This window comes from Chionomys nivalis, chromosome 11 (assembly GCF_950005125.1).
Source record: "Chionomys nivalis chromosome 11, mChiNiv1.1, whole genome shotgun sequence".
NCBI classification, from domain to species: domain Eukaryota; kingdom Metazoa; phylum Chordata; class Mammalia; order Rodentia; family Cricetidae; genus Chionomys; species Chionomys nivalis.
The window spans coordinates 20,488,171-20,509,895 of record NC_080096.1 but is presented as its reverse complement, the minus strand read 5'-3'; the positions used below and the strand labels follow the sequence as shown (position 1 = coordinate 20,509,895).

At 50.2% G+C, this 21,725-nt stretch overlaps 1 protein-coding gene across 1 annotated transcript in view; it reads right to left on the bottom strand.

Moving 5' to 3' along the window:
- The window catches only part of Epb41 (erythrocyte membrane protein band 4.1), a 151,742-nt gene extending 136,462 nt beyond the window's left edge, over positions 1 to 15,280 (bottom strand). The window contains exon 1 of the mRNA XM_057785599.1: positions 15,162 to 15,280. The gene's annotated coding sequence lies outside the window, so the exon portion shown is untranslated. The remainder of the gene's footprint in view (positions 1 to 15,161) is intronic.
- Positions 15,281 to 21,725: the final 6,445 nt, after the last annotated feature.

Sequence of the window (21,725 nt, the reverse complement as noted above, 5' to 3'; positions counted from 1 at the left end):
TTAGGGCCCTGAATGCTGGTATCAACCCAGCTTGACTTTTAATTTAAACCTATTATAGACCACACAGAAAGAACCCTCCAGTCAAGGCAAAAGACTCCAGAAGTGAGCAACCCACATTGAGCTCCTCTTCCATGCAGATCTGGGGATGCCACCAGGAGCACGCTGAGCCCCTGGAACTACAGTAACAACCACCAGCACCATCGCACATGTGGGTGACGACGACGGCAGGAAGAGGCAAAAAGATTGTGGGGTTCTGAGCAAGGAGACTGGTTTCAAACCAAAGTTGCAGTATCAACATACTATGTCACCTTCCCACCCTCCTTATCTATAAACTGGGGGTGGCACGTGTCAACCTCAGCGTCAAAGTGTTACATGCAATGTCACTACGCCTCAACAACAACCTCCTGAAGAAGGCAGGATTACCTCCTCCCATTTATAGATGAAGCAGAAGCAGGAAATTTGCCCAAGATCCCTCAGCTAGTCAGGCCACTTCAGCTCCGCCCTGCCACGAGTCCACTAGTCATTCCCACGGCGGGCTCTGTAATAACTCCAGCAAAGGCAGACAAGCTTCAGTGCTGGGCTCACACGCTTGGGGAACTTTCCACTCACCTCTGGAGAGGGCATAAATAACCCTATTTTCTAACTTCAGAAACTGAAATCAGGTGGTTCATCCTCACAGCAGGAAGGAATGTAACTGCTTGTATGACTTATCTAGTCCCTTGTCCATGCTACTCTCCTGTCTCTGCCAGTGAAGCCAAGCAGGCATCCTTATCCAGTTTGGCAGATGAGAACACAGAGAGCTCATAAGAAATATTGTTGTAGCCGGGCGGTGGTGGCGCACGCCTTTAATCCTAGCACTTGGGAGGCAGAGGCAGGCGGATCTCTGTGAGTTCGAGACCAGGCTGGTCTACAAGAGCTAGTTCCAGGACAGGCTCCAAAACCACAGAGAAACCCTGTCTCAAAAAACCAAAAAAAAAAAAGAAATATTGTTGTGCCTGCGGTGGCCCAGCAAGTCAACAGCTAAGAAGACTTAACTAGGCTCCTAGCTTTGTGTTTTTTTAAAGGTTTATTTATTTATTATGTATACAACATTCTGCCTCCATGTATGCCCGCACACCAGAAGAGGGCGCCAGATCTCATTACAGATGGTTGTGAGCCAACATGTGGTTGCTAGGAATTGAACCCAGGTCCTCTGGAAGAGCAGTCAGTGCTCTCAACCACTGAGCCATCTCTCCAGCCCCAGCTTTGTGTTTCTTTAGATTTGTGTGTGTGTGCACATGTACGTGTGCGCGTGTGTGTGTCTGCCTATATGTGTATGTGTGTGTGTGCACTCACACCTTTGGAGGTCAGAACAGGATGCAGATCCCCTGAAGCTGAAACTGGAGTCACAGGAGGTTATAAGCTGCTGGAAATGGGTGCTAGGAACTGAATTCAGATCCTCTATGAGACTAGCATGTATTCTCAACCACAAAGCCATACCCACAGGTGCCAGCCTTTTTTTTCAGTGCTGGGGACCCACGCCAGGGCCTTGTGTCTACACAACAAGGGCTCCACCACTGAGCTGCACCCCTAGCCCCACATTCCTGGTTTTAAACCTAGTGGTATTTTCTCTACTCATAACTGCTGAATCCTGAACATCTGAACATGTATATCTGAAAGCCCTATAGCCAATCAATACCATAGGAGTGTGAGAGCCCTCGCTACACCAGGCTAGGCCCAGGAAGCAGAGAGTCCTGGGGAGAAGGTGCAGGATACAGTTCAGGGAGACAGCAGCTGAGCTATTGACCTATGAGTCTCCTGCTTTGGAAACCTCCATCTTCATCTCCCTAAACTGATGGCTCAGAGCTGGGAGCTGGGTCCCCACTCCGTAGCGCAGCTGTCTGCTATGATTTCTGCTGAAAAAACAAAAAACTTCATCATGTGGGCCTACGTGGTAATTACCAATAATGACATAATAACCATTGTGGGCCCAACAGCCAAACAGCCCCAACTAGAAATTCTGCATAGCTCAGACTTAGTAACAAAAGACTTGGACACACCAACTGAAACTGATGCCCTGGCAGAAAATATCAGGAGCAAAAGGGCCTCAGAGTTGACCGAGCCAAAGTATTATCTGGCAAACGGACAGGGGAATGGGCACTCCTTCCTCAGGTCATAAACACTTGTGTGCCTTTACTGAGTATCTACTACACATCCGATGCATTTGAAACTTACACAGAAGGAAGGCTTCATTTACTCATCAATACACAGACAGTTATTAACACATGCTATGTGCCACGCATGCTCTTCTAGGGACAAGGTAAAACACTGAGTAGGCAAAGCCAGCCCCATCACCAACCTTACATTACAATGAAGGAAAACAGGCAATAAGTAAATAATCTATAAAAGATGGTAGATTAGAGCGATAAGCGATATGGAGAAGAACAGGCATGGGAGGGAGGGAACTGGTGTCAAGGTTCAGAGAAAGAACAGTGTTTAGGTGAGTGTGGTGTGCACACCTTTAATCCCAGCACTCAGGAGGGAGAGGCAGGTGGATCTCTGTGAGTTTGAGGCCAGCCTGGTCTACAGAGTGACCAGGACAGGCTCCAAAATTACACAGAGAAACCCTGTCTTGAAAAACCAAAAAATAAAAAATAAAAAGAATTAAAAATGAGTAGAGAAATGCCACTAAGGGGATGCTCCCTAAACTCAATGAACTGCTTTCCGGATAGCCTTTTCTTCTCCTGCTAGTTATAGGACAGCGACAGTAGCCGCCCCAGTGTGTCCACCTGGATTAGCCACTTTACATGGATTACATAAACACTCGTCCGTGGGAAGGCACTAATCTGCTTCCCTTTGATAATAAGGCAGCTGAGACTCACTGAAGTCAAGCAATGAGGCTCCATGCCAGTGAGTGGTGGAACTGGGGTTTGTTTGTTCGTCTGTCTGTTTGTTTTGAGGCAAGGTTTCCCTTTGCAGCCCTGGCTGTCCTGGAACTCACTCTATAGACCAGACTGAACTCAAACTCAGGGATCTACCTACTAGGGTTAAATCACTGCCTGGCTGGGACTTTTTTATTTTATTAGATTTATTCTTTTTACTCTATGTGCTAGTGTTTTGCCTGGAGGGAGGGAGGGAGGGAGGGAGGGAGGGAGGGAGGGAGGGAGGGAGGGAGGGAGGGAGGGAGGGAGGGATAAATGGGTACCACGTCCATGCCTGGTGCCCATAGAGGTCAGAAAGGGCATTGGATCCCCTGAACCACCATGTGGGTTCTGGAAATCTTTAATCCAGGTCCTCTGCAAGAGCAAAAAGAGCTCATAACCACTGAGCCATCTCTTCAGGCCTTAGGCTGGGATTTAAACAAGGTCTCCTATAGCTCTGACTGGTCTCAAACTCACTATGTAGTTAAAGTTAACCTTAAACTTCTGATCCTGCCTCTACCTCTGGAGTGCTGAGATCGCAGACTTGTGCCACTATGTCCCATTGGGCTCATGTGATGCAGGAGGTGCTGGGAATCTAACCCTCATGCATGCTGGGCAAGCACCCTACCAACTGATATATATATAGATATAGATATCTATATCTATGTCTATATCTATATATCCTAGCCCCCAGGAATCTACTCTTAAACCTATCATGTGTCAGGAACCTGCGATCACTCCATACCCTTTCTTGTAGAAATCAAAGCAGAGGCAAAGAAGCTGGTGACCCCCAAATCCTGGCAGAGGAAGAGCTACAAAAGCTGATGCTGCTTCCACCCTCCTGCAGGCCAGATGTTCTCTTTGGAGCCTTCATGACTTCTGCAGAAGTCTGTGTCATCCTTACTCCCAGAGGTTGGTTCCAAGGAACTCACAGTCTATCTCTGTCCCTTTGGCCCAGACCTGGCAGGGCAGGACCCTTGCTACTATCTACCTTTCCAACAAGTGTGCAGAGGTGGCATCCAATCAGGGGAGGCTGCAGAAGAGAAACTGTAGTGGGTGAAGAGATGATATCCTAGCCAACCGAGAGAGAAGGTTAAGATGCTGAGCCTCTGGCTTCAAAACTGGCTCTTCGGGTTCCATTTATTCAATAAGAAACCCATCAGACAGGCGCGGTAGCACAAGCTTGTAATCTCAGGAGGTTGAAGTGAAAGTATGTGAGTTCAAGGATAGCCTAAGCTATGTAGAGATTACCAATCAGCCTAGAATATATATCAAGACCCTGTCTCAAAATCCTAAGAAGAGGGACTGGAGAGATGGCTCAATGGTTAAGAGCATCTGCTGCCCAGCCATGAGGACCTGAGTTCATATCCAGCACCCACATAAGACGGGCATGATCTGAGTGTTCCTCTAACTCCAGTCCTGTGCAATATGGGACAGAGACAGGAGGATCGCTGGGGCTTGCTGGTCGCCAGCCTAGATGAACAATGGGAACTTTGCACTCAGAGAGAGACCCTGCTTCAAAGGTATAAGATGGAGAGTGACAAAGGATACCCAACACCCTCCTCTGTCCTTCACACACATACATGCATGCACTTATATACCACATACATATACACCACACACACACACACACACACACCAGATATACACATATCAAATCCAAAAAGAAACCATATTAAACTCCAGATGGGATAGGGTAGAAGTTTAAGAGATAAAAGTCTGTGATCCTAGAACTCAAGAGGCTGAGGCAGGAGGATTGCTGTGAGCTGAAGGGCTCATAGTCAGAATATGTTTCAAATAGACAAAGCAGTAGCTGTAACAACAACAACAGTAGCTTCCCACTCTCGAGGAGCTACTGGCGCTCCCTCCCTCTTCACCATCAGCCATCCTCACAGCAAGATCAGACCCATTCCACAGCAGAGGAAACTGAGGCTCAGAGAGGTGAAGCCAGAGCCAGGGTACACATATGCATTGGGGACCAGAGCAGGGACTCCAGAGAGCTGAAACCCTTCCAGGAACACTGACCTCCACACCAGTCCGAGGACCCAGGGTTGCACTGGCCATGGCCTTCAGAGACACAGACCTCTCACCTACCTCCTGTCCCCCTGCCAGAAGAGAGGGAGCCTGGTCACCAGCTTCCAGGGAAAAAGAAAAGCTACAAATTTCCTAAATGTCTGTCCATGTTTCCGGACCACTGCTGGCTTTGGCCTCCAACCAGAGAGGGTCATCTAGGGTAAGGGACAGAGGGTGCCCAGGCCTCAGGACTAAGAGTCCTTGGCCTGAGTCCAAAGGGGGTCAAGGAGCAGGAAGGCAGCCAGCTCGGCAGGAGGCCAGGACCCCCCTGGAGACTTAAACTTGTTTCTTACTCTTTTCCTTCCTTTGGGAGCAGCATGGCTGCCAAGACAGACAGGGGAAGCCACGGGTGGGGACAAGGAGGTGGAGAGGTTCCATGATTGCTTTACTAGAGCTCCTGTGGGTGGTGACACAGGACAGACATGGAGCCAGTTCTCAGGGGTCACCCACTGAAGTCTGACCCGCACACTCTGAGGAAGGCCAGTCCCCATTCCCTGACAAGGACATGAAGATGCAGAGAGGGCAGGAGTGCCTGAAGCCCACACAGCTCATCAGCGTCGGGGCTGGAAGAGAACCCAAACCGCTGGTCTCAAAGGGAACCACTGAGTCACTCGGGGTAGAGATTGGAAGGGGGAAAGCAAAGAGATGAAAATACAGTGTTAAAAAAAAAAGGCCCAGGCTGTCTCAGCAAGTGGGGGTTCAGGAAGGTGTGGAGAGTCAGAAGTCAGCCCCCAAACCCCACATAGTGTGACCCCATTTCCCTTCCTAGCTTCATCTCTCATCTCTACCTGTCCCTTTCTGCCCCAGCCACACACGGTGTTTATCCACCCTGATCACATTCTCCAGGCTGAAGCCTTTTACTCACGCTGTGCACAGCACCCAAAAGATGGTTCCCTCCACCGCCCACCTAGAGAACTCATTGTCTAGCTCTTCAGTCTTTCCTCTGGTTCCTAGAAGGAGTCACTGGTGCTCTGGACTCACTGCGCATCCGAGGGACAGGAACTCATGGGAGTCATCTGGGCCCCAAGACTCTAACCCAAGCCCATGCACCACAGAGATTTATTGTCTCTGAAAGTCACGCAAAATAGGTTTTTATATGTTTGCATTCGAGAAAAAGGAGGGTAAGAGAGAGGGTGGCGTGGAGAAGTCTAGAAACCCAGGGCTTCTCTGTACCACACAGAGCTTGCCAGGCACTGACACCCAAGAGCACATATCCCTGCCAGCCCCACCAGCATCACACAAAGGACTCCCCGAGATAGGAGGATAAGTCCTGGTGGCTGGAAACCGAGACTCCATGTCCAGCTCAGACAGCGCTGGAGAGGGAGGGTGCTGAGACCCAGACAAGTGGCTTCCTTCCCTATCCCTGCTGTCTTCCCTGTCTCCCTCGGCCAAAGCATCCAAATCAACCCCCAGACCCCAGAGCCTCACTCTCCTCAGTCCTCGCTAGCCTGTCCACTGTAGTCCATCATTATGCCCCCCGTCCCCGCCTCCTACACAGACCTGACATCTCCCGCGGCTGCGTGGCACAGTTCCCAGACCAGTATCTCAGCCTTCCTCCCTTAAACAGATGGCCCCGCCTCTCTTCTCCCTGTGTAACACCCCAGGGCTCCCACTGCCCTGAGCTCAGGCCTCAAGTTCTCCCGAGCCTGTCTTTGGAGGGACATTTCCCCAGGTGCTGGTCCCGGCTCCACATCTTGGCATGTACAGTTCCTGCCGGGAGGAACGGCCTTTCTTCCCCCCACCTAATCACACTTCAGTGGCAGTCAGAGCTGGACCTGGTGCTTTCGGGGCACTTCAGCCCAACTAGACACTGCGCTTGCCCAGGAACCGAGAAAGAGTCTGCATGGAGTCAGTTCTAGCCCCATGCCAACATAGGGCCTGGCACAGAGTACGCACCAGAAAAAGCAAGTGGCAAGGACATGAAGGCACATTCTTACCTCTATGAAGCCACCTCCCTCTCTTTACCCTACAAGCACCTTTTGGAACCTGTCAAACTAGATTGCTAACCACCGGCTCCCAGCAGTGCCCTCCCAGACCCGATTTCTCCTGTCCCGAGAGAGACATCTTTACATTCCCGGAATGGATGCCCAGACTCATAACTGTGGTAATAACAACCATTACCATCATTTATTGGGTTCTCATTGTGTGCCTGGTTATTTAACCCTCACAGGAACCCTAACAGGGAAGGAGCTGTTTTATTGTCCTCATTTAACAGATAAGGAAACTGAGGCTCCAAGAAGCTATCTTGCCCTAAGGTCACACAACTAGTAAGCAATCAGTACTGGGTTAGCAGTCAAGGTCTGTCTGACTGACCTACGGCCACCCACCCCCACCCCCTGCAGCCAGGTCTGTTTGACTGACCTACAGCCCCCCCCTTGCAGCCAGGTCTGTCTGACTGACCTACAGCCCCCACATCCAGGTCTATCTGACTGTCCCACAGCCCCCCACAGCCAGGTCTGTCTGACTGACCTACAGCCCCCACATCCAGGTCTGTCTGACTGACCCACAGCCCCATACTGCCCAGCGGCCTCTTGCTTTCTACAGTCTCACCTCTCAGAACCTAAAGCAGCAGCTCCGCTCCCACCAGCCTGAAGCTGGGCATCAGAAGTGGATAGAGAGAGCACTGACACAGTACTGATCCTTTAGGGGCAATGAGATGGCTCATGGGGTAAGAGCACTGGCTGCTCTTTCAGAGGACTTGGGTTTGATTTCCAGCACCCACATGGGAGCCAGCAACTGTCTGTAACCCCAGTTCCAGATGACCGACACGCTCTTCAGGTCTCCAAGGGCAGCAGGCACACATGTTGTGCATGGACATACATGCAGACAAAACATGCATACTGGGCTGGAGAGATGGCTCAGAGGTTAAGAGCACTGACTTTCCTTCCAGAGGTCCTGAGTTCAATTCCCAGCAATCACATGGTGACTCACAACCATCTGTAATGAGATCTGGTGCCCTCTTCTGGCATGTAGGCACACATGCAGACAGAACATTGTATACATAATAAATAAATCTTAAAAAAAAATGCATACACATAAAATAAAAAACAATATTTTGTGTAGGAAAAAAGGGTCACATGATGGGGAGGCTTTGTTAACCAATTATCTTTAAGAGGTGGGGCTAAGTTAAGGTGTTACTTTCTGGGACCAGAGAAAAAACAGGCTAGGCTCAAGGCCCAGGTGCACTCTCTCTTTGATTCCCGTGGGGCACAGTGGAGCTTGGACTTCTCATTTCTGTTTCTTTAGTTTTCCCATTATAATAAATAAAAATAAGATTGTTTTATCCTTTAACTAGCCTGGTTATTTCCCGAATCAAGCTAATTTCTACAGTCCTGGGTCACTGGGAGGAAGACAAGAGGTACTGTGTCGTCTGGAAGAATAGATAGGGCTAGTCAGAGAGATGGCTCAGCTGGTAAGGCACTCGCCTAAGGACCTGAGTTCAATCCACAGGAAAGAAAACCAACTCCCAAAACTTGTCCTCTGACTTCCCATGCGTGCTGTGGTACAGAAACATCCAAACTCCCTCATTCACACACATATATTCTCTCTCTCTCTCTCTCTCTCTCTCTCTCTCTCTCTCTCTCTCTCTCTCTCACACACACACACACACGATAATAATACAACTTAAAATTTAGGAATAAATTTTAAAAAACAAGTTAAAACAAAAAGATTAAAATAAATCCCAGCACTCAGCAGGTAGAGACAGCTTGGTCTACAGAGCGAGTTCTAGGACAGACTCCAAAGCTACAGAGCAACCCTGTTTCGAAAAACCAATACCAAAACTACAAAATTAAAGGATTAAACTAAAACAGCAAATAACCAGACAATTGGCAGTAATGCAGATAACTTAAACTTCTCAGGACACCTACACCTAGGGAACAAAATTCTCTATGACCCTTTGTTGTGGAAAATTACTTTAACTAGGCAAAGATGTATTACATTAGTTCATGCTGCATTTGTTTAACAATGTAAAGATGTGCTGTTTTGCCTGCTTAAGGCACCTGATTGGTCTAATAAAAAGCTGAATGGCTGCCGGGCGGTGGTGGCGCACGCCTTTAATCCCAGCACTTGGGAGGCAGAGGCAGGCGGATCTCTGTGAGTTCGAGACCAGCCTGGTCTACAAGAGCTAGTTTCAGGACAGGCTCCAAAACCACAGAGAAACTCTGTCTCTAAAAAACCAAAAAAAAAAAAAAAAAAAAAAAAGCTGAATGGCCAATAGCTAGTCAGTAGGAGGATAGGTGGGACTGGTGGGCAGAAAGAATAAATAGGAGGAGGAGGAGTCTAGGCTCGAGAGAGAACAAGAGGAGTGAAGGAAAGAGAGAGAGAGACACCTGGGGCCAAGAAGCAGGCAGACAGACACAGAGCAGGACATACAGACTGAAAGAAAAGTAAAAAGCCCTGAGGCAAAATGTAGATGAAGAGAAACAGGTTAATTTTAAATTCTAAGCTAGTGGGACAAGCATTAGCTCAGGCCGAGCATTCGTGATTATAATAAGTCTCCATGTCGTGATTTGAGAACTAGTTGGCGATCCAAAAGAAAGTCTGCTACAGCCTTCCCCAGCTAAAGCCAAATGGCCAGTAATGCTAATTTAATGCTTATCTACCTGTCTGTTTGAGTCAAGCAGCTCTCCAAGGGAAGAGCCCAGGCAACCAAGGATAAGAAGGGTAACGGAGCCAAGTCACACAGAGCCAAGTCGCATAGTGAATCACACCAGGCAGAGCCCAGTCCGTATTCGGGGTGGGGAGGGGCGCTCAGGGACTCCTGACCCCTGGATTCTAATCCAGCTACTAAGAGTTAAAAATAGGGAGTACGGAGAATAAAGGATGAACACTTATTTGAAACCTCCTCCAAAAGAAGCCTAGGGCAGAGGAAGCCCCATATTGGACTGCTTCTGGCTGCTCCTTCCCACAGCCACTGGGGGAAACGTCTTGTGATATGTCTGTCACAGATAAAGTCACAAGATCCAGAGACGTTTACCACTTGTCCAAGGGTACACCACGAGGAAAATGATAATACCTTGGAATCCCTCCTCACCCCTCTTACCTTCAACCCAAGCCTTCCCAACTGCCCCTTGGGAAGTTTCGCATCAGAGGAAACCTAAAGGCTCTGCCACGCCCTCCCAGGAGGTCCAGTTGCCTTTCACAGTCTCTAAAGAATTCACAATTGTGCGGTGATGAGATAAGGGTCGTTCAGTCTCTGAGCCTCAAAGATAGTGGACACTTTGTATCCATCTTAAACTTTCTGAGCCTCCAAGAAGGTGAATATTTTGTATCCATTAACTATTTAGTCCAACACACAGCACATGGCTGGGTGGTAGTAGAGTCTCAACAAACATCTTCATTTATTCAGAAATGTCCACTGAGACCTACTACACCCAGACCTTGGTGCTAGAAACATAGGCATGGAACAGATGAACAAGCCCCCGCCCTGGTGGGCTCTGTGTATAGGAGCAAATACATAGCTATTATTGAAGGCTATCGGTGTTCTCACTCTGCAGAAATGAGACTGTGATTCAAAAGCCATCCATTTGTAAGTGGCAGAATAAAGATTCTGTTCCAAGCCGTCTGCCCTAAAGCCCTCTAGGTCTTCGTCAAGTCACCCAAATCACTACGCACTATGTCAAGCAAGAAAGAAACGACTCGGTATCTTATAATTCCAGAGAGTACCTTCTCTCTGTACTTCTGCCCTGACCTCTTGTGCCTCCCAGTGGCCTCAGAGGCACACACATGCATCAGAATGGCACAGTGCAGCCGGTTATGTCAAAGCAGTACTTACCCAGAAGTAGCAGGTGTGGGCACACAGCCAGTTGGGGAGAGACAGTGGAGCCATCATCACAGCAGCACATAGAAACAAAGGACAGAAGTGAGACACAGCACAAACAACAAACTGTCCTGATCAGCTAGACCCCGGCCAGCGCGGCACCTGCCCCCCTAACCCCGGTGTGCCTCTGGCATTCGGATGACCAGACACTATCCAGGAAGCTACTATCTGACAACCCACCCTGAGCTCATCAGGCCACCCTGGGCCCAGTCTCCAATGGGCATCCACAGCAGCACCAGGTGCCAGGTACTGGGAATGGGGTCTGGTCAGACAGGGCCTTACCCCTGTGAACCTTCAGAGCAGCACGGAGGTGTAAGTTTGCTAAATTCCTGCTGTGATGCATGCATCGAGGAGACCTTGAGGACCTGGGGTCAAATTCTGCCTCTCTCATTTACAGCTCTATGCTGGTGTCATCCAGGGGGTTTCCTAATTTCTCCACACCTCCTTTACTTACCTGAATCATAGAGGGTAGCCCAGATCCCTCGCTTAGGTCTAGGCAGGAGTCTAAGAGTTCACATACTGAAAAACTTTTCGAACGATACTTGGCATACAATTTGTTTATAACTTGTAGCTCCAATGACTACAAAGGGCTATGGACAAGGACTTTGGAGGGACCTGGTGTGGGTGGGGCTACCATCTCCCTAAGAGGAATGCTGCTGTTGGGGACGAGGGAGATAACAAAAGGTGAAGTCTGGGCACAATGCCTGGGTGCTGCGAAGACTCTGTAAACGCTGCTGTTGATCGTAGGGTGTTCTTCAGCATGTCCCCACCACGAGAAGTCCCATCAGGGCTGTGGCAAGTGCCCCTCCCCACAAACACACCCAGGACTGTAACTTCAGACTGAAAAATGACCAGCCACCATATGCTCCCAATTCCACAGATGTTCCAGTTTGATCGTCAGTCACCCAGGACACGGTGCTAGTGAAATTGATACTGCTCCCATTTTACAGACAAGGACAGAGGGTGAAAGGCCTCCCTTCTCCCTTGGTGGCCTCATGTGGGTCTCCAAGCCTATGGAAGTGATCAAGCTCTCATGTCCGCTTGGATTATGTTCTCTAGATTTCTCTGACTTCTCCCGCTGGGTCTCAGCAGAGTTAGCTGCATGGCCCAGGCAAGCCTTGGAACTCTTTGATCTGGAATGGTCATTGTCAAACAGCCAGCTTTAGGATGCAAACTGTTCCTGAAACCACCCTCCAGGCTCAGTCATTAGCACCACGACCCCCCGTCTATCTCTATAGCTGACCGCAGCCACTAACTTATAGGTCAAGAGATGTCTACATTCACTCAAATCCACATTTTATAGATGAGGAAACTGGGGTCCAAAATAGACCCAAGATTACTTTTCAATGTCCAGCTCTTAAAGCAGACAGTTGAGAAGATATGGCCTCTAAGTAAACACCACTGGGCCCTGAGATGTAGGTGTCTCCTCTCTCTTTTTTCCAGCTCCCCAGCTGAAACACCCCAGAGTTCAGAGGTCCATCCAGAAACTATTAGGGGTTTCAATAGGTTAGGACTGAGGAATGGCAGCACCTCGGTATGGACAGAGTACTGAGACGTGAAGGTTTCCTGTCTTAGGGAGGATTGGCCCTAAGTCAGCCACTTCACAGCTGTGTGGCTTTGGTCAAATCAATTTGCCCCCATGAACTCCTAGGAAACAAGGGTGATGCTTCATGAGGTGCTAAAGATTTAATGAGTTAATGCTACATGTGACACCCTTAGAACAGCAAATAGGCAATAGCCCTAATTAAAGAACAAAGCCAAAAACAGGGTATGTGGCCTCGCTACACACAACCTCAATCTAACCCCATTCTATTTCCTCACAGTTATGAGTCTAAGTTCTAAACCAGTTCATGGGGTGTGATCATTTCCTACTGTCAAAAGTCACCAATACAGGAAACAGTAGCAATGGTGTTAGAAGACACATAGAAACTTTTGGCTCATTTCCGTCTCCATATTACCGAGGGAAACTGAGATCCAGGAGGAAAAGCACCTGACCCACAGGCCATGAAAGGATAGAATCCTGCCCTGTGATAAACTGTAGAACCTGGGGAAATTCTGAACACACACACACACAACACGAACATGCACACACACATACACACACACCTCCCTGTCATAAGAACCCAGTCTGCAAACCCAACAGATCTCAGTCACTACGACCTTGGCAGCCAAGCCTGTGTGAGTATCCTTTCCAGTTACTGGGAAACCTGTATGGCACACAGTAGGTACTCAGGAGGCTTAGAAAACAACCCAATGAGGTTTTCTGGCTTCAGGCTGAGGGTCCCTGTTAGGCCTCTCTCTTTGAATCCTCCCTCCTGACTCCCACCATAGCCTCTGCCTCACCCTGTACCCGGGTCCTATTAACTGGGCCTAGTTCCAGCTCACAGAGTACTGGGCCTGCCCGGAGTCAGCATCTTCCCAGCCAGCCTGGGATATTCCTGTTCAACCCAGCCAGCCAGGCTCCTGGCCAGGGTCCACTCTGCAGAGTGGGTGCTGGCTCTACCAGACCCTCACACCCACTAACCTATAGGTGGAGCAATCAGGTGGTCCTAGGAGCTTCTATCGGCACCCAGGGCCTACAGAGGGAAGTCAGCCTGGTCTAGACAGTGCAGGGACATGTTGATCAGGAGACAGTGGGGTGTGCCACCCACACAACCAGCCGCTCCACCCAAGTCCCATGTTGCTGGGACCTAGCAAGCACTGACGAAATCTCCTGCGTACACAGGGAAACCTAAGGGTTCCCCACTCCATCCCTTTCCTAAAACACCCCACACTGGTGTGTTCTCATACCGACCACCAATCTGGCCCCGCATACCTTCTGATTCATTTGATTCTGCTAATGCCTGTAAGGTCCAGATTATTGGCTAAGGGGACTGGGAGAGGGGAAGTGACTTATGCAAGGTCACAACGTGACGACAGCTGGACTGGGATTCAAACCTAGTTCTTCCGCATGTAAAATCCGCGTGGTACTGATGCTGCCCTCCCTCTCTGTTCCCTATGGTTTCCGGGTCCCTTTCTTCCCCGACCTTGCACCTCCATCTGCAATCTCCCTCCCCCATTCCGACCTTACACCTGATATCACACCTTGCTTCTGTGCACCCAACAGCAGCAGGTACCACAGGCTGACACTGAAAGTTATTTCCGAGATCTCTGGCTTAGGAGGGCCTTGAGTGCAAGCAGTAACCCCAGCAAATGCTCCTTAAACAAGTCTGTTGTTTCTACCTCTTTACTTCCTCCATCCCCAAGCCAATCTCCATGGCCTCCCTTCCCCACCCCAACCCCCTGCCAGCATCCACCTCCAGGCCTGTAACCCGGATGGGGACGTGGGGACAAGAATTTACTAACGTGTTGGGAGAGAAGGGGTTCTGAGACAGTGCTCTGGCCTCTCCCTCTCCCCTTCAGTAGCTGAGGACCCGACTCTGACTTGGCACCAAGCAACTATGGCCGGACTCTCAGCTGCCCTAAAGCCCATCCCAACCAGCCGTTCTCCCAAAGCCTCTACGTTTGGGAGAAGGTTCCAGAGGAAGAAAAGCGGCTATAGCTTAAATTCAGTCATTCCCTCCCAGGGGACTCCAAGGGCGCTGGAACAACTCACTACACCACCCTCCCTAGTCTGTCTCAGCAGATTCCACCTAGGGTCCTTTGGAGCAAGTCCCCGCCTCCAGCCTGCAGGGCTGCAGGGGTCCGGTCCTCCCCAAAGAGGTGGGGCCTGCGGGGAAGTGCGGGTTGAAGAGCAACACAACTCTTAGGGAAACACGGAGAGAAGACCGGGAAATATGTAAGACAGAGAACCCAGAGACGGCAACGTAGGAGCCTGGCCCTGAGTAGACTAGGAGACCCGAGGCAGAGGAAGTCCCAGCCTGGACGCGAGTACGTGCGTCCGGGCGGCGACCCGAGGGCCACCCTGATCAGCGGAGCCAGGGTCGCACCTCGCGGGTCCCGGGGTCCGGAAACTCAGAGTTAGTTACGTAAGGACCCGAGCTGGGCTCCCGGGGTCCCCCTCCCACCGCCCTCTGGGCCGCCAGGAGCACGCGGGGCGCGCAGGGCGGGGCTGGCCGGACGGCCTGGGGCTGCGCCACGGCGCAGAGACCCGCAGCGGACACCCACGACTGGACTCCAGTTCCGGAGCGAGCTCCTACACGCCGTCTCCCGAGCTCCGCGTACCCTCAACTTTGAGACTCCAGAACCCCTGGGGACCTCAAGTTAGGAGCATGCAGTCCAGGACCTCCAGCACCCACGCCGGGGATCCGGTGACCCTCGGCTCGCTGCTCCCGGGATGGCCCGGGCCCTTGGGAGTGGGTTTCTGGGTCCTGCACCTTGTCCCTCCCAGACACCGGGGGCCACCCCCTAAGGCGGTCCAGGCTCACCTGAGCTGCGTAAGGCAGAGACCTGGCAGGGACCTGGCCAGGCCGGGCCGGGCCGCGTCCTCGCTCTCCGCGGCTCTCTCCCTTTAAGAGGTTCCTGCCACTTTGCCCCGCCGGGGGCCTCCACCTGCACTGACAGGGCAAGTCTGATGCGAGGCCCCGCCCTCTCCACGGGAGGTCCTCTAATTGGTGCAGACAACTGCCAATCCTTGGGGCGGCGGGCAGGCCCCAGCAAAACAGCCCGACTGTCGCAACTGGGAAGGGGCGGGGGCTGCAGGTGCGGCCAGACTGGGACGCCCAGCCTAGGACAGCTCCTGATAGACCCAGAGCGGTTAGGGGAGGGGAAGCATGGAGTTCCTGGATTGGCTGCTGCGGTCCTTGACGTCATGTGGCAAAAGTATAAAGCAATTTGCAACGTGGTGCTAACCCTAAGGCTGCTAGGTTGGCTTGGAGGTTGTTCTAAGGGAGTTAGGAAAGTGACCTTGACATAGACTTACCTGGACCACAGGTCTCACTATTCCATTCTGGGTGACCTCGAGCAAGCCACTTCTTTGAATCTGAATTTCCTCAACTAAAAATCCTCGGATGTTTTCTTGAGAATGAGTGATATTTGCTAAATGCCAGTCGCAAGCCTGGGGCCCAAGAAGGTGTTCATGAGCTGGAGTTCTGGCTTCCCTTGTGCCCACCTTGTCCCTCTTCTTGGGGTAATTAGAAGCAGCTACCCTCTTCTAACGATCTGCCCCGTTTACCCTGGAAGGGGTTAAGTGGTAAACCTCAGACCCTCTTCTCCCTTGCCCTTCAGACCTGTCCTCCCTCGCTCACATAGTGCCAAGGTCAGGAAGCTGGCTGGCTCCCAGCGTGGATTCATCCTAACTAACCCACCCCAGGGTTTCAAAAGCTGTTCATGAGATTAAGGCCAAATCTGCCTTAGGATTCCCACCTAGAAGAGACAAACATAATCCCCCTTTTATGCGGAGGAATCAGAGAATCCTAAAATCATGGAATAGTCGTGATACCAGGGAGCCCTGGTGAGTTAGTCTGTTGTGTGGGTAAACTGGGAAACTGGGGATCACCAAGGGCAAAAAACTTCCTGAGTTTTGGTGACATGGAAGAAGCTCACTCAGGACACCAGAGAAGCCTTTGAAACCCTCTGACCAGAAATCTAGATGTGTTTCGGTCTCGGCTGTATGAACGCTGTACAGAAACCTGGGGCATACGTACCCTCAGGCGCCAAAGCTGACTGATACTCCGCTCCCCGCCTATCCATGGCAGTGTTGGCCATTGGTCAAAGCTAGAAACTCAGACAGCGGAGGCTAGACTCCTTGCTTAACTCAGCATTGAGTGTTGGTAAAACCTCTTCCCCTCTGGGGCAAAATATGCTGTAGCACCAACCTTAGGTAGAATTACTGTGCTGATTGGAAGTGAAAACTACGTATGTAAATATTCAATCTTGGATCCAGTACTGTTTTTTAATTGCTCTCACATGTATCCATGCCTGCCAGAAAGAGCAAACAGGCTATGAATTCGTTAATTTGGCCTCAGGAAACGAGGGCTCCCCAGCCAACTGCCTCCTCTCCTGGACTCAGTCGAAGGGCTGAGGAGAGGAAAACCCCAGCCTTGGGGTGGCCGGAGTTATTCTAAAGGGCTGCAAGAGGCCCCACCTCTCGGCTGGGGCACGTGGCTCCAGCGCTGCCGGGTTAAGCTGCCAGTGGGTGACTCAGCATAGGCAGCATCTGCCCCAGCCTGATAAGCGAGTGTGTGCGTTTGTACTTGGGAAACACGGAGGAGAATGTGAACTTCTGTGTTGGCTGTCAGTGTCCTGGGGCTGGGGCTGGACTGGGGGCAGGTGCGTGTGAGCTTATACACAAAGGGACGACTCTTTATGTTGCCTGACCCTGGAGAGCTTTGTCCTGCCCCTGGGACCTGTGTGCCCAGCCATCCATGTGCTTTTCCTGTTGAGGTACTCTGTAGCCAACCAGGACCTTCTCAGGAACTCTGCAGGGGTAGAGGTTGCTGTCAAGGCCTCTTCCAGGGAATCCGTAGCTTCCACGGCCTTCCTAGAGAGAGGCTCCCTGTGAGAGATGATCTCCTGAAGGAACAGCTGGTATTTACTCATCACTGGTATTTTATGTTATCTGCTCCTTTTACAGCGTCAAATTCTTCCAGTCAGAAGTGCTTGGAGCTCAGAGAGTCGAAGTGACAGCGTCAAGTCACACAGTTCTGAAATAACTGTGCAGGTGACAGGCAGGGGGCAGTTTTCCTCCTCCCGGAGGCTGAGTGCCCATTCTGCTGGGGCCTGTGAGCGACTGATAAGCTGGGGGGAGGGGAAGGGACCTGTTTGTGTCAGCCGCCCTCCCCTTCTGAGAATATGTGAGCCTTCTTATCCTGTCAGAGCCTGGGTGCTGTCCTCAGCTTCAAGTGGGCTTGAGCTGGGTGATAAAGTGATCAGGAATGGGGGGAGGGGTGAAGTGTGGATGGACATATATGGGAACATCTGTTTCTTCAACAGAACTTCATTAAGCATTTTACTGAAAGTTAGCGCCTCCCCACACATATCAAAACAGACAAGGTAGTAGCATGTCTACAGTACATAAAGTCCTATAGCAAACAAACAGAAAGTTAATCCCTTACTGTGTGTGTGTGTGTGTGTGTGTGTGTGAGAGAGAGAGAGAGAGAGAGAGAGAGAGAGAGAGAGAGAGAGAGAGAGAGAGAGAGAGGCTATGCTCATGCCATGCCCTGGGTCTCTAGTCACATAGAATCTCAAGAGGCTGAAGCAGGAGAATTGCTTGAAAGGATTTCAAAAGCCTCTTCTACCCTGTCTCAAAACAAACAAACAAAAAACACAACCCAAATAAATAAACAAACAAAATTTTAACCTGCCAGGAGGACTCGCGAGATGTCTTATTGGGTAGAGGCCCCAGCTACCAAACCTGAGGTAGATGCCCAGGATCCACTGATGGAAAGAGAGAACCAACCCCTTAAGCTAATCTCTGACCAGCACACACACACACATATAAAAACAATCCTAGCGCTTAGGAGGCACTGGCGGAAGAATTGGGAGTTCAAGACCATGCTTAGCTACACACTGAGTTCAAGGTGAAAAGCTTTCAGAAAATCCTGTCTCCAAAAATCAACTAGTTCAATAAGCAGAAATGTTGACCCTGCTTGGTCCAAGGGTAGAAAGAGGATCTCAACCAGGCCCAAGGCATGGTGGGAAAGAAGAACCGCAGGCCTCAGACAGCCAGGCAGCTCCAATCAGCTGCTGTTTGAATCCTGCCTCTGCCACTCACAGGCTTGTGGCTTCTGCTTAGACTGTTTCTTCATCAAATGAGGTAACAGCGCTCACACCCTGTTTGTCTTTCCCAACCACAGCCACTGGAAGAGAAAGCTTTGGTAAGTTACTCTCTATGGGAGAAGCACAACCCTGCGGTGATTCATGGCTCCAGAGAAGACAGCCCTGAACAAATGTGTATTCAGATCTGGGAAGGCAGTGTGGTCCCGTCTGTAGGATGAAGAACATTTTCTGCCGGGCGGTGGTGGCGCACGCCTTTAATCCCAGCACTTGGGAGGCAGAGACAGGCGGATCTCTGTGAGTTCGAGACCAGCCTGGTCTACAAGAGCTAGTTCCAGGACAGACTCCAAAACCACAGAGAAACCCTGTCTCAAAAAAACCAAAAAAAAAAAGAACATTTTCTGGAGGAGGCGACCTTCTCGCTGCCTTCTGTAGGATGAATTTACTACATAGGGATGGAAAAGTACATTCCACGGGGAGGAGTAGCCTGCACAGACTCAAAGATAGGACAGTAGTAAAAATATGTGTTCCTGGAACAAAACACGGGCTGGCAGAGCTTTAAAACGGAACAAACCATGAGACCAATGTATAGAAGGTTTCAGATGCCAGATTTGGAGACGGCTGGGCGGTCCTTGAAGTGGAACCACTCATAGACTAGTGGGGGTGTGACCGCCATTGGGGGAGGGAGGCGTGGTATGGGGTCGACTCTTCCAGAAGGACAAAGCTCCAGATAAGCATATGGAAGATGACATAAATACAGAAAAAGTTAAGCGTTTTTTGCCCCAGCCTAGGGCTGGGATGGCGGAGGCAGGAATGGGAGAGTGGGGGTGTCCCCAGACAATTGTGTTTAGGGCACCTCTCACCCTACCATCAAACCCTGAAGGTTCTTTTTTTATATATTGATTTTATGTTCATTGGTGTTTTGCCTGCATGTATGTCTGTGTGAGAGTGGCAGACAAGTCTGGAGTCACAGACAAGTGTGAGCTGCCATGTGGGTACTGGGAATTGAACCTGGGTCCTTTGGAAGAACAATCAGTGCTCTTAACAGCTGAGCCACCTCTCCAGCCCCAACACTGAAGGTTCTAAAAGGTCACTCGGTCCAAGAGTTTCTCTGGTTTTGTTGCAGTGTGGCACTGGTGCCAAAACTGCCAGGAAAACCCCTGTCGGTGGAAGATACCACCTCCTGTTGAAACAAGCCTGGGTGTTTGGAGATGCCCGGTGCCTCATCCCCTCGAGCCAAGAGGCACCTTGTTTTATGGAAGAATAAATGGAGCGAAGTAACCTTCTTCCCAACACAGCCATTAAGCAGACTGAACAGGACTGGAAGACAGCACCTTGATTTGTTGGGAGAGTGGGAAAGATTTGATAGTGCATGGGAAACAGCTGAGATTCCAGCTCTTAAAAAAAAAAAAAAAAAAAAAATCCAGGGAGAAGGAAAGATGGTGTTTGGCGCCACCTAGTGTTAGCGAGTCGAGATGCCGCCGAGGCACAGAGCTGAGCCATCCGGGCTGCCAGGAATTAGTGGCAGTGATTTCAACCTTATAAAAATAGGAGTACGGGCCGGGCGGTGGTGGCGCACGCCTTTAATCCCAGCACTCGGGAGGCAGAGGCAGGCGGATCTCTGTGAGTTCGAGACCAGCCTGGTCTACAAGAGCTAGTTCCAGGACAGGCTCCAAAAACCACAGAGAAACCCTGTCTCGAAAAACCAAAAAAAAAAAAAAAAAAAAAAAAATAGGAGTACGGGTTATGAGGGAGGTGGTTTTCAAGCAAGACTGTCCTGGATTGCAGAGCCAAATCACACAACCTGCTAAGAGTCGTTAAATATAGGTCATTATCCTGCCAGACAATGGGGACACAGGTCTTTAACCTCAGCACTAGGGAGGCAGAGGCAGGTGGATCTCGGACTTCAAGGCCAGCCTGTTCTACAAAGCGAGTTCCCAGATAGCCAGGGCTACACAGAGAAACCCTGTCTCGACAAAGCAAAACAGAAAGCTTATTATCCTGCTCCTCAGCTCCTCCCTAAGAGTCCTCGGTGGATTTAGCTCGAGAACAGCAGGTGGTTGGCAAGCAAGAGGCCTAGGGTTTGTGCTTCGTCACACACTAGAGAGATAGCGAGAGGCAGAAGGAGATGGGCTGGGGGATGACTCACTAGGCGGAGCCCAGACTCTGGAGCAAGCAGCTTGTTTATGGGCCTCTTTAAGGAAAACAATGCAGCCAGGCGCAGAGGCAGGAGGATCACTACCAATTCAAAACCAGCCTGGTCTACCCAGCGAGTTCCAGGCAGAGATAGGACACCAGTGAGACTCTGCCTTAAAAAAAATAATATATAGGGCTGGAGAGATGGCTCAGTGGTTAAGAGCATTGACTGTTCTTCCAGAGGACCTGAGTTCAATTCCCAGCGACCACATGGTGGCTCACAACCATCTGTAATGAGATCTGGTGCCCTCTTCTGGCCTGCAGGCATACATGGAAGCAGAATGTTGTATACATAATAAATAAATAAAATATTTAAAAAAAAAATAATATATATATATATATAAAATACAGCAAGACATGGTGTCTCAGATCTGTAACCTCAGCACTTCTGGATGCTGAGGCAGGAGGACTGCCATCAAGTTAATATCAGTCTAGCTGGGTGGTGGTGGCGCACGCCTTTAATCCCAGCACTTGGGAGGCAGAGGCAGGCGGATCTCTGTGAGTTCGAGACCAGCCTGGTCTACAAGAGCTAGTTCCAGGACAGGCTCTAAAGCCACAGAGAAACCCTGTCTCGAAAAACCAAAAAAAAAAAAAAAAAAAAAAAAAAAAAAAAAAGTTAATATCAGTCTAAACTACACCCTGAACCCGCCTGCACTTCCTTCCCCTAAGAAAGAGCACAACTGGACATAGTGGCTTGGACCTGTACTGCTTAGCACTCAGAACACTGAGGCAGGAGGATCTTGAGGCCAGCCTGACCTACATGGTAAGACTGTCCTAAAAAAAAAAAAAATAGGGGGGCTGAGAGGTTGCATGATCTGTAGAGTGCTGGTCTTGTAAACTTAGGACCTGAGGGGCTTTGTTAAGTTTTATTTTTAACTTTTAATTATGCGTCTACATGTGTGTCCGATGCCAGCAGAGAAGAGAGCATTGGATCAGCTGGAGTGGTTGTGAACGGCCTGATGAGGGGCCTGGGAATTGAACCTGGGTCCTCGGCAAGAGCAACCCGTGCTCTTAACTACTGAGTCACCTCTCCAGCCACAGGACCCAAGGTTTTTGTTGTTGTTGTTGCTGCTGCTGTT